At 43.7% G+C, this 13192-nt stretch overlaps 1 protein-coding gene and 1 pseudogene across 2 annotated transcripts in view; one reads left to right on the forward strand and one right to left on the reverse strand.

Annotated features, from left to right (window-relative positions):
- The window catches only part of PKNOX2 (PBX/knotted 1 homeobox 2), a 428541-nt gene that overhangs the window by 265323 nt on the left and 150026 nt on the right, over positions 1–13192 (reverse strand). The window lies entirely within an intron of this gene.
- LOC142422533 (AKT-interacting protein pseudogene) lies at positions 2478–3339 on the forward strand (annotated as a pseudogene).

Consider the following 13192-nt stretch of genomic DNA (forward strand, 5'->3'; position numbering starts at 1 on the left):
CTGTGGTGGTCGGCAGGTCCCTGGGATGCTAGAAGCGATGCCTCAAGTATTTCACCTTCCAACAGAGTCACCCAGAGTGAACGGGTTACAGTGGAGCTGCTTCCAGACTAACAACAGGCTATGAAGAATTCTGAAGGCTTAGCCACTGGCAACTTTATGAATGGCAGTGGGACCGTGTCAGACATAATGTCAGAAGATGAGCCCCTCAGATTGGAAGGCACTGAAAATTTGACTGAGGAAGAGCTGCCCCCTCAAGTAGATTTGACTTTAATGATGCGGAAGCAGTGAAGCTGATGGCACCTTCATTCCCTCGTGGGACATGAGTGAGAAGACTCAAAGTGAGAAGAGACTGCTTGCTGCCAAACATCCATGAAGAATCTGAACAGAAGACATACAAATGACGAATCTTAAGATTTTTGAAATGGTCAAAAATGAAATGGAATGCATAAAGATCAATTGCCTAAGCATCGTGAGCTGAAATGGTCTGGCGTTGGCCATCTTGAGTGGGACAGCCACACGGCGTGCCAACCTGAAATGCCAAATTCAAGAGAAATGGTATCAAATTCATCCCCAAGAAAAAGCAGTTTATGGTTATCTTCAAGTACAATGCTGTCTGTAATAAGATAAGATCTATTCATATTCAAGGGGATCCAGTTAATACAACTACTATTAAAGTATTATTCAACCACTAAAACTAATGATAAAGAAATTGATCAACCATGTAATCAAGTCACATTAATGATTATTGGTGATTAGACTGAAAGTTGAAACAAAATTGGATACAGCATGATAGAATTTTGCAAGACCAATGACTTCTTCATTACAAGTACCTTTTCTCAACAACATAAACTGTGACTTCAGCAGATGGAATACACAGGAATAAAATAAAATCTATCTCTGGGAACAGATAATAAAGCAGCTCGATATCATCAGCTAAAGCAAGGCTGGGGAGTGACTGTAAAACAGACCATCCATGTACATATGTAAATATATTTATATATGAGGATGGGGAAATAGATCTATGTGCATATATTTACAGGTTTAGTATCAAGGTAGCAGATGGACATTGGACCTCCACTCAAGTACTCCCTTGATGCAAGAATACTTTGTTGTATTAAAGTGGAATTTCATGATGCTCACCTTCCCAACACGATCGCTGAAGACAAAGCAGGTGCATAAGCAAATGTGGTGAGGAAAGCTGATGGTGCCCGGCTATCAAAAGATATAGCATCTGGGGTCTTAAAGACTTGAAGGTAAACAAGCAGCGATACAGCTCAGAAGCAACAAAGCCCACATGGAAGAAGCACACCAGCCTGTGTGATCATAAGGTGCCAAAGGGATCAGTTATCAGGCATCAAAGAACAAAAAATCATATGATTGTGTGCTCACCTCCCTGATATGATTGCTGAAGACAAATGGGTGCATAAGAAATGTGGTGAAGAAAGCTGATGGTGCCTGGCTATCAAAAGATATAGTGTCTGGGATCTTAAAGGCTTGAAGGCAACCAAGTGGACATCTAGCTTAGAGGCAACAAAGCCCACATGGAAGAAGCACACCAGCCTGTGTGATCACGAGGTGTCGAAGCGATCAGGTATCAGGCATCAAAGAACAAAAAATCAAGTCATTGTGAATGAGGGGGAGTGCAGAGTGGGGACCCAAAGCCTAGCTGTAGGCAACTAACTGGACATTCCCTTATGGATGGGTCTCAGGGAGGAGACAAGTCAGTCAGGGTGCAGTGTAGCAACGATGAAACATACAACTAGTTCCTAAATGCTTCCCTCCCCCAACCCCCACTCCCATTATCATGATCCCAATTCTACCTTACAAATTTGGCTACTCCAGAGGATGTACACTGGTATAGATGGGAAATGGAAACAGGGAATCAGATGGATGATCCCTTCAGGACCAGTGGTGAGAGTGGTGATACCGGGAGGGTAGAGAGAGGGTGGGGTGGAAAGGGGGATCCGATTACAGGGATCTACATATAACCTCCTCCCTGGGGGATGGACAACAGAAAAGTGGGTGAAGGGAAACATTGGACAGTATAAGATATGACAAAATAATAATTTATAAATACTCAAGAGTTCATGAGGGAGGGGGAAAATGAGGAGCTGATGCCAAGGGCTTAAGCGGAGAGCAAATGTTTTGAGAATGATGAGGGCAACACATGTACAAATGTGTTTTACACAGTTGATGTATGTATGGGTTGTGATGAGTTGTATGAGCCCCAATAAAATGATTGAAGAAAAATAAAAGAGACCATCAATTGCTAATATGTAAGTTCAGGTTGAAGGTGAAGATCTTTATAGCAAGTCCAGAGGTGCTGTCAGCTTGTGATGGCAGCTCTCAGTGGCCCAAAGCATCGCATTGAAGGCAACGTGAGGTTGGTGCACAGCCAGATTGTCCAGAAAAGGGAATTCTGAGGACGGGAAGTTGGTGACCCCGGCCACAGCGCTTCTTTGCTCGGAGTGCACGTTATGAACCCTCTCTGGAGCATGTCTACAAGCTCTGTACACAAACGATCTGATGGGAAAGGGAAGCCGTAACAGGGGACATGAAAACCATTCCTCCACACACCGCTCCAAACAAACAACTGCCTTCTAGTCCCCAAAATGCTTCGCCCATAACTAAGCCTCCATCTCCAGCTCCAGCGGTATAGTCAACAAATAGCACACCTGCTTCCTATAGGCCCTTCTACCTGGGATCCTCTCTTCTCACAGAATTTACCTTGGTCATGAAGCAGAAGTTACCAGGAGTCTATGTGCAGCCATCTACTGTTCCGCATGAATGTGGATTGGAGTAATATCATACGGCATGGACTTCACCAAGATGGCGTATTTAAGTTTACGTCCTTGATAACTGTCCAGACAGGGACTGCCCACGCTTGGTGTTTGCTATCCCTGTCTTTCACCAGCTAGTCGACCCCACCTCAGGTGAACTGGATGTGAAGAGAGCATTTGCAAATGGAGACGAAACCATAATCATATCTGGAAGTGTTACTGTATGTGAGGAGAGTTTTCTACAAGATTGACACAACAAGCCCCCGAAACCCAGAGGCTGCCGTCCTGTACAAAAAAAGATGTGCAGCTTTTAAACAAGAGAGTGGTTGACAGTGTTCAGGTGTGCACGGCTCATTTGCTTGACCAACCTAAAATAGAAGACCCCTATGCAATTAGCTTTCCTCCATGGACTCCTCTGCACATGATGAAGCCAGAGAGTACATGTTGACTCAGAAGTAGCAGCCTGAAGACCAGCACGATAAGTGCTGCTGGCCTGTCACGGGTAAAGCCTGGCTCAGTGCAACCATTCAGTAAAGAAGAGAAAGCAGCAGCAAGCTAAGAGGTGGGGACTCTGGTGCACTGTGCACATTGCTGCTGGCCTCTGGCCTAGTGAAAGCTGACCAATAGCACGGGACTGCCTGAAGAGTAAGACCGTGTGGACATGGACGGAGATCGGTGTCCTCCCAGCTGGATTTGGAATCTTCTCTTTTAAGAAATGCATTACTTCTGTCAGAAGTGTTTTTTAGGGAGGTTAACTCATTCAACACTCCAAATTGTTGGGGACCTTAAGACTTTAATATTTTTCTAAACATAAGGCTAAAGGTAAGTTGCATTCATTGAAACTAATACTAGAATAGGAGAGTTCAACACTACTGAATGATTTTTAAACCGTTGGCTTCGGTTGTGCATGTGTTAGGATGTGGGAGAGCAAGTTCCATAGCAGAAGGTCATGTGAAACTCAGGCCTCAGCCCACTGTCTCCCTGATTTACAAACTGCTGTCACGGAGGTAGAGGGAGAGGAAACGAGACAGCTCAAAGAGAAACAGTAGAATATTGTATTGAAAAGTACAAAGATTTGAGTTAGAAAACCAAAAAGGAAATTTAGTTAAAAGAACTGAAGAAAAAAATCAGACCTCAAATTGAAATGTTGAAGGATTCTATGGACAAAATATTGAAGGATGAAGGAAGCATCAAATATGTTGAAAGAGACACACAGAGTCAATGTGCTGAAAAGAATTGATAAGCATCCGGTCTTTAAGAAAGATAGCGTATGATCATGACAATATGTTGAAAGAGACATACAGAATCGATATACTAAAAAGAATTGATAAACATCCAGTCATTTTAAAAGATAGCATATGATCATGAACCAACAATGTTGAAAAAGTCCAAGCTGCCCTGAAAATATTACTGAGGAAACAAGGCTCTAGGGATTTATGTAATATCAACGGAAATGTTTCAACAAGTTGATGGAGCACTATAGTGCTTCTATACCATTAGTCTATACCAAGAAATTTGTAAGTTAGGTACCTGGTCAACCGACTAGAAGAGATCCATATTTGTGCCTATTGCAAAGAAAGGTGAGCCAGCATATTCAGAAATTATCAGACACTATCATCAATATCAAATTCAAGCAATATTTGGCTGAAGATAATGCAACAGCTGCAGAAAGAAGTGGCTAGAAATCCAACTAGGATTTAGAAGAGAGATATCATTACTGATAGCAGATGGATCTCGGCCGAACGTAAAAAATACCAGAAAAATACTTATCTGTGATTTATCAACTATGAAAAGACATCTGACTGTGTGGATAGGATTGAGAAGAGGCATTCCAGGGTGCTTTCTTGTGCTCATGTGGAACCAGTATGTAGAGTAAAAGGCAGTTGTACAAACAGAACAAGGAAGCATTGCAAGATTAACATCAGGAAAGGTGTGTATCACGGCCTATGTTCTCTCGCCACACTTCTTCGATTTGTATGCTGAGCAAATAATCTGAAAAGCTGGACTAAAGGAAAAGTACAGTAATCATGATTGACAGAAGGCTTATTAACAACCTCCAATATGCAAATAACACTACCTTGTTTGCTGAACTGAGGAGGTCTTGAAGCGTTTGCTGATGAAGCTCAAAGACTGAAGCTTTCAAGATGGATAGCAACTTAATGTCAAGAGGACCCAAATCCTCACAACTGGACCGATAGGTAACATCAATCATATTCAGTGGAGAAAAGATTGAAGTTGTCAAGGATTGCATTTTGCTCGAATCAATGCTCAGGAAAGTCACAGTCAAAAAATCAAATGACAGATTGCATTGGGCAAATCTGCTGCACAATCCTATGGTGTTTACCCTTCTGGTCTGGAACTAAACTCAGCTCGGTGTTAGAATAATGAAATATTTGTGATGAGCAGGGCAGCCTTTGGCTAAGGACAGTATGCAGAGGTTTGGGGAAGATGGAGAAATGGAGACAGGAGATGGAGAAAGTGAGGGATGTGATGGTTCATTGGAGGTATTGTAATGGATGAGTTGAATCAGGATGTGAATAAATTGCTGAATATAAAACTCTCCTCTGCTTTGTAAAACTTCACCTAATTCACAATAAAAATTTTTTTAAATGCCAAAAACCCTATCTTTTGTAAAATGGGGACACATAGACGTGGCCCAAAGAGCCCAGGAAGTTCAGCTATGTCCATGTCTGTCAGTGGTGGTAGTAAAGAAGATAGCAAAAGAGGCTTCGTGACTCATCCTTTTCCTGGTTGGGACAATCACAACCCTTGACCCAGTTTAAGGAGATAGTGGTGACGGGAACGGAATCAATTTTTAGTTGAATTATTTTGTTAAAAAACCGAACCTATATGAGAAAAAGCAAACAAACAAGCATCTTTCTGATTAAATAAGCAAAAATTGGATGGGAGAGAGTGAGTAGACAGAATCAGAATTGGGTTGGGGTAGTCAGAAGAGAAAGGTTGTGTGGCAAGGAAGAGTAGTCTGGAGGTGGACAATAGGAGTGGCAGACCCCAGATAGCCAACCCCTGCCCCGCTCCAGGTAAGATCCAGTGCCAAGTGCTCCTTAGTGTTCTGGAGTAAAGAAAGAGAGGAAACGAGGTGAAGGACTTCCTTCAGCTGCAGGCAAGGAAACAAAAATGGAAGTAGAAGTCCCCTGGGCCAGGTGCATGGACAAAAGGCCTTCCTAGTTTGGATGCTCCGAAGTTGAACATACTAGGGGAGGAGAGCCAGGCTGTCCTCTCGTGCCTAGAATACTCATGGACCTGTTGGGGAAAGACAGGGCTCCTGATGTGTGTGGTTTGATTTTGGAATAAAAAGGCTACATTCTTGGTCATTTGTTGCTGCTGTTGGTTTCCCTGGAGTCAGCACCCAACTCATGGTGGCCCCATGAGCAATAGAGCAAAATGCTGCACCACCCCGTGACTGGCTGTGGATCTAATGGTTGTGGCCCATAGGCTTTCACTGGCTAATTTTCAGAAGTCGGTCATGAGGCTTTTCTTCCTAGTCCATCTTAGTCTGTAAGCTCCTCGGAAATCTGTTCAGCCTCATAGTAACAAGTAAGCCTCCATTTACAGGCAGGTACATTGACCAGGAATTGAACCCATCCCTCTCTCGTGGAAGAATTCTACCTTTTGAAGGCCATTGGAGACCATTGCCTCATGGTAACTTATTACAACTTTTTACAGAAATGTTGGAGCTGGCAGAGCTTTTTTGGAACCATCTTATATGTCTTCTGGTGCTCAAAAGTATTTTTTTATTGAATGAATTGATAACTTTTTAGAGAGAAGCAGAACTCTAAAACTTATTCTGATATTCATAGTGATGTGCAAGACTTTCAGGAGAAAATTGGGCTTTGCAGAGTTACCTTTTTTACCTGCCTTAGTGCCATTTTTGAACATGAAAACTTTGTATACAGTGACTCCTGATGGAACAGAATTCAATTCAATGAGTTTCTCCTATGCGCCAGACAGTGTGAAAGAACGCTTCACTGCCTGCCACATTGCAGACCCTGAAGCATTTGAGTGTACTGCTTGCACAGCCTCTGGGCACCACTGCTGTTGTAGCTGAGGCTGTACTGCCTAGAGTCGGTGCCAGGAGGAGCTCTGGATAAGGGCTGTTTTTTCCACATCTCCTGGGGTTCAGAGCAACTTGTGATTTGGTTTAAAAGGAACCCAGATGAACCCCTCCTGCCTAGCCTCCCATATCAGTCAGTCTTCCAGTCCCCAGCAGAGGCAACAACAACAACAACAACAACAAAAAGGCGGGTGGGGCGGGAGCCAGGGAGGGGCGAGAGCCAGGGAGGGGCGAGATGCTGCAGTGGAGTTTCTCTCCCCTGTTATTTCCTTTGCTGGCCTGGTTTTCAGACCTCTGGTAATAAAAACAAGCCAATAAAATGAACATGAAAATATATTCATTAGGATTTATAATGCTCATTAAAACTGCCTGTGTACAAAAGCATGACTTAGCTTCACATAAGTGGGGAAAAATGCAAATTATACTGCATGCTAAGAAGATATTTCCCTAATCGTCCAATCAAATGCCAGCCCAATTATCTGTGGCCAACCCAATGGGTTAAAATTATACTCTCTTTCCTTGGACACAGTGAGGCGCCTGAAAGTGTTTCATTTTAATAAAAATGAAATCTGGACCCTGCAGAAAACCAGCTTCACTAATGACGTGTTTACACAGAGAAAGACAATTTCTAGTTAATGGTGATTACTACCGAGAACAAATTAAACTTCCCAGAGTATACGGGTTAGAGATAATGGGAAAGGGGGTGGGGGGAGTTATGGTTTTAGTGTGTGAGTGGCAGAATGGGGGTTGGTGGGGGGGCAGGATGACAGAGGAAGAAAGAAGCTAAGGAAACTCCAGGAAGAAGGCGAGGCTGCAGGGAAGCTGGAGGAGCGTATAAGGGAAGAGAACTGAGAGATGGACTATTTATTTTGATTCTGCCAGGGCCCGGTGATCTGGCGGGGGCAGCAGGGCATTGAAGGCTGACTCTAAGCTCTCAACAACCCCAGAGCTGGTCGCCTTCAACTGGGCTGGAACCTGCCTTTCTTTTCTTGGGGGAAGCTAGGTAAAGAATTACTATTAGAATCATATGGAAACAGCTTCCATGCAGCCCTCTTGCATCCAGCCAGGTGTGCAAGCAAGTTTCAGGTGGGAGACGGAGGAGTGAAAGCAAACAGGAGACAGATGACACTATTATGATGGTACCAACAACATAGGTTACCTCCTTTCCCCTAAGTCCTGACCACATACAAGCCCTGCTCTGAAACTTGATCCCTTTGAGCCTTTATGGGGGGGGGGGGAGCATCTTTTTCAGTTTAAAGCAAGGAAACAGATTGAGAAAAGGTATATGACTGACTAAAATCAAATGCCTATTAGGTGAAGAAGTTAGGTTCCAAAGCTAGATCTGTCTGATTCTGAAAAGACAAGCAAACCAAAGCAGCAAGGTCTATGCGCCTAAGCATGTGGCCATTTGGCCTCAGGGGGGAAGTTCGCAGTCCTCACTACTGGCTATGGAACCACCCCCACCCCCCACTTCGCATTCAGTTTCTTGTTCACCCACTTGGCCATGGTGGACCATAGTGATCCTGCTTCAAAACCCAAATCTCAGGGAGCCCCAGATCCCTCTGCTTCCCTCTTCTCCCCTTCCCTAAGCTCCTATCCCCAGGTGAGCCAGGGCCAGGGAGGAGGGAGGGAGCCGGAATTCCTCATGTGCCGGGTTTTAATGCATGTTCTTTTGTAAACAAGAACAATCATTTGTGAACAGGTCCAGGTGCCAACAGTCCCCAAATCAGGAATTTCAGCTCCGAGGCGCCGAATAACACGGCTTTGGGGAAGATTTAATAATAGTGAAATTAAAATGGTAACTGAAGCATAATGAAGAATGTGGTACAAGCAGGCGCTGTAAAGGGGAAAGGAAAAAAGCAAGCAAGCCTACACAGATTAGCCCCTTTGGAATAGTGATTGGTTGAGAGCAACAGTAAACAATGAACAGAAATGCAACTTAATTATCTCTCAATTCTTAACATTCTACCAAAGCCACGCGGAGAGCTTTGATGTTGGCAGTCAAGCAGCAGCAGCAGCAGCAGCAGCAGTGCCTACCTCCCCTCTCCCGGAGGAAGATCATTACCAAGAAATCTGCAGCCGCTACAGCAGCTGAGCCAAAGAAGAGCAGCAAGGCTTATCTGCTGAGAAATAGGAACGTGGCAAACTACCTGGTAGATACAGCTCTGGGAGCCTACCAAGTTAGTGCCCTGGTGGACAAGGAGGAGCTTTGAGGATTGGGGACGAGGCTTAAAGCATTGGTGGGGAAAGGCTCAGCTGACAATTCAGGGAGTTGTGCCTGAGGTCTTGTCAAGTCCAGGAACGCCTTAGTGGGCACAAAGGTACTTGCTGGATGACACCCCCTCCCCCCCCAACTCCCAGCATACCAGGTCAGGAATGTCTCCATTGTTCCTGGTGTTGCGCCTAGCCACACAGTCTAAGTTCAGAGGCAGTGGGGAGGAGACCCAGAGAAAGAAGCACACTTGATCCTTAGTCAATTGTGCCTTTTAAGGATGCTTCTAACTTATTTCTGAAGAGGCAGACTCTGGACTCCCTCATTCAGAAGTTCAGTCGCCTGGAAGCCAGGGTCTGGATTTCTCTCCTCTGAACTGCACACAAAGTGCAAATCCCTTCCTCTGTGGAGCCGTTCATTAGACTTGGTGCATGGTGGCTTTAGGAACAGGAGAAATTTTCATCTGCTTGGGCTGCTGACCACCAGGTAAGCAGTTTGAAACCATCAACCCGCAGGAGGAAGAAGCTTTCTACTCCTGTGAGAGAACTGCAGTCATAAGCCCACAGGGGCAGTCCTACCCTGTCCTAAAAGGTCGCTTTGGATGGAAATTGAGCTGATGGCAGTGAGTTTGGTTGGGGTTTTTTGGTTGAGTAGGTGAAATCCTGCTTAGAGGCAGGACGACAAACAAGATGACGTCCTCGGGTCCCATGCACACCTAGGAAAAAAGGCAGAATTGTGGACCATGAAGTCCCGACATCGGAAAAGATATTTATCTTTTCAACAATGTTTGTCTGGCTCCTAAGACATCTTCGGAAGTGTAATCAAGACTGAGTCTTGTTGCTCCCTAATTGTGAGGCATCTTGAAGGATCCCAGCCCCTTGGGTGAGGCTCTAGAGTGCTTGTCAGTTCAGGGGCCACCCACTCAGGGACGCACCAGGTGATAAGGGTCAGGGCCATTCAAGTTCAAAGGAAGTTTTGATTTCTGGGGGGGAAAGGCAACAGTACAAATAGCTATCTAGCTTGCTGAGAGGAAAGGGGACGCTGACTTTTCTCTGCATGTGAAGTTGAGATACTGTATCCAGCAACTGTCCCTGCCCTTGAACAAAATCTTTTGTATAGTTCTGTAGGACTGGGGAACCCCTGTCATTGTGTGAATCAGCTCAGAATGCACCCCCCTCATTTTCTGGGCAGGTTAAATTCTCCAATTTCATGGATTAGAAAACTTAGGTCAAAAGAAGAGCACCAGGGGAATAGTTGTAATATATTTCTATTCCTCTTGCATTCATATTTTATGGAGGGAAGTCGTTATGCTCCAAAGGAATAGAGGTGGCGTATGCTGGTTATCTTGCCACTAGCGGTGGGTTAGGGTACTGGGTAAGGTAGGAACAATCTCAGTATTGATAACATTTGCTTGAGATGCTGGGCTTTAGAGATTCTGTTTTGGAATTGGGTAAAAAGTCACTAAATTCCCGTCTCACTTCTCTGGGCAATTTCCAGAAGTGAACAACCCTGTTTCTTCTTCATTGTCCCTAAACTCTATACCTCTGATTATGAGATCTCTAGTAGAACGTCTTGTGCACGGCTGTCAAGGATCTTTTATGGGTAACTGCTTAGCTGCTAGCCAAAAGGTTGGCAGATCGAATCTACCCAACGACTTCGTGTAAGAAAAGATCTCGTGATCTACTCTTGTAAAGATTCCTGCTGCTATCTACCCGGTTCCTATAACAACAACCTTATAGAGAGGGTTTCTGAGACTCTAGGTCTTAATGAGAACAGAGAACTTCATCTTCCTCTATGGAGCAGATGGTGGGTTTGAACTGTCAATGTGTCAATTAGGATCTCAACTTCTAATTTATAAGATCCCCTGGGATCCTTCTGATAAAGATGAAGCTAGAAACCTTATGGAGTTCACTATGAGTTGAAATCAGCTGAAGGAGATCTAGCAATAACAACAACATAGCAATATTGAATACAAGACTAGGTACAGGGTAGGCAACAAATAAATACAAGGGCAAATAAAAAATATTGCTGCATAATTATTGGAATATTTATTGAACAAAAATATCACAATGTGAAGATCTGTTTCTTAGCAAAGCCTCTGTCTCGGTCTATGCACGTCTGAAAGTGGTGTTTCCTAGTTTCACCATGTCAAATGGCACTTTTGGCATCCTCAAATGAACTCCAATTAGCTTCCTTTTAAATGTTTAATGAATTTGGTGGGGAGGGGGGAGAAATATGAAGGGGGAAATCAGGGATGTAAGGTGGATGGGGTAAGGTTTCCAACAAAATTCTCATGGGACAGCCTCAAAGAATGATCAGACATATTGTTATGATAGGGAAAAATTCTGTAGTGAAACTTTTCTGCCCTTTTTGTCATTAATGCAGATTGCATTTCAATTTGCTTAAAAGTTCTTCATATGCTCACCTTCTCGACACGATCGCTGAAGACAAATGGGTGCATAAGAAAATGTGGTTAATAAAGCTGATGGTGCCCAGCTATCAAAAGATATAGCATCTGTGGTCTAAAGGCTTGAAGACAAACAAGCAGCCATCTAGCTTAGAAGCAAAAGATCCCACATGGAGGAAGCACACCAGCCTGTGTGATCACGATGTGTTGACCTTGTGATCACACAGGCTTGCTACTTTCTCTCCACCCACTGTCATGATCCCAATTCTACCTTACAAATCTGGCTAGACCAGAGGATGTACACTGGTACAGATAGGAACTGGAAGCACAGGGAATCTAGGATGGATGATCCCTTCAGGACCAGTGGTGAGAGTGGCGATACTGGGAGGGTCGGAGAAGGGTGGAGTAGAAAGGGGGAACTGATTACAAGGATCTACATATAACCTCCTCCCTGGGGGACGGACAACAGAAAAGTGGGTGAAGATATTTGTCAGTCAGTATAAGATATGACAAAATAATAATTTATAAATTATCAAGGATTCGTGAGGGAAGGAGGGCGGGGAAGGGAGGGGGAAATGAGGAGGCAATACCAAGGGCTCAAGTAGAAAGAACATGTTCTGAGAATGATGAAGGCAATAAATGTACAAATGTGCTTGACACGATGCATGTATGTATGGATTGTGATAAGAGTTGTATGAGCCTCTAATAAAATGATTGTTTTTAAAGTTCTTCATAATAAACCTCTATGGTTGTCCTGTGTCCTCTGAAAAACTCTATAACAGTCAGTCTGAGCTGATCTCTATTCCTTGAACTGAACTGGGCCAGAGGAACCCCTTGGAAGCCAATGTTAAAATAACTAACATATGAAACACATACCATACAATTCAATGGAATAAGTATTTTAAAAAGAGTTGTGTGATTGTCACCACAATCAATTTTAAAGCATTTCTTCCTTCTTCTACTCATTATTATGAGGTCTTCATTTCCCCACAGCCTCCTCTGCCATAACCCTAAGATGCTATTGATCCAGTTACTGTCTCTATAGATTTAACGATCTTGGATTTCATATACAGAAAAACGCATAAAACAAAATAAACAACAACAAAACAGAAAAACCTCAGTCCAAAAGAAAGGAGAAAATAATAAAAACTAGGGAAAAAATTTAAATGGGTCAAAAGGGAGAACGAATTACAAGGTGTTCAATTTTAACCTCACTACATCTGCCTTGATCCACTTTCCAGTGCACTGTGTCTGTTAACAAGGCTATTCCCAGGCCGAGTCAATGGTCAGAGGGGATTCAGTAGCAGTTTGATCCACGTGGGAACCCTGCAAATGGAATTTGGGCTTCCACTGTCATCCACAGCATCCAGGGGCCCAGCATTTAAACTCTCATAAAAATCCCTGCTCCAGTCTGGGGTTTGATCATTTATGATGACTTTAATGACTGCTTGTTTTAACACAAGTGTTTAAGACCCCAGACGCTATTCTTTCTGATAGCCAGGCACCATCTGATTTCTTCAACACATTTTGCTCTAGTATCTGTTTCTTCAGTGAGCTCTTCAAAGGGGCAAGAGTCAAATACACCCATGATCACAAGAGCTAATTGCTCCTTAGATCGGGGCTTACAGTGAAGGGTGAGCTCAAAGTCCAGTCAGATATCTACACTTTATATTTGTCCGTGACCCCTTTAAAACCATTATTATCTTTTTATTGGGGAA

This window comes from Tenrec ecaudatus, chromosome 12 (genome assembly GCF_050624435.1).
Source record: "Tenrec ecaudatus isolate mTenEca1 chromosome 12, mTenEca1.hap1, whole genome shotgun sequence".
NCBI lineage: Eukaryota > Metazoa > Chordata > Mammalia > Afrosoricida > Tenrecidae > Tenrec > Tenrec ecaudatus.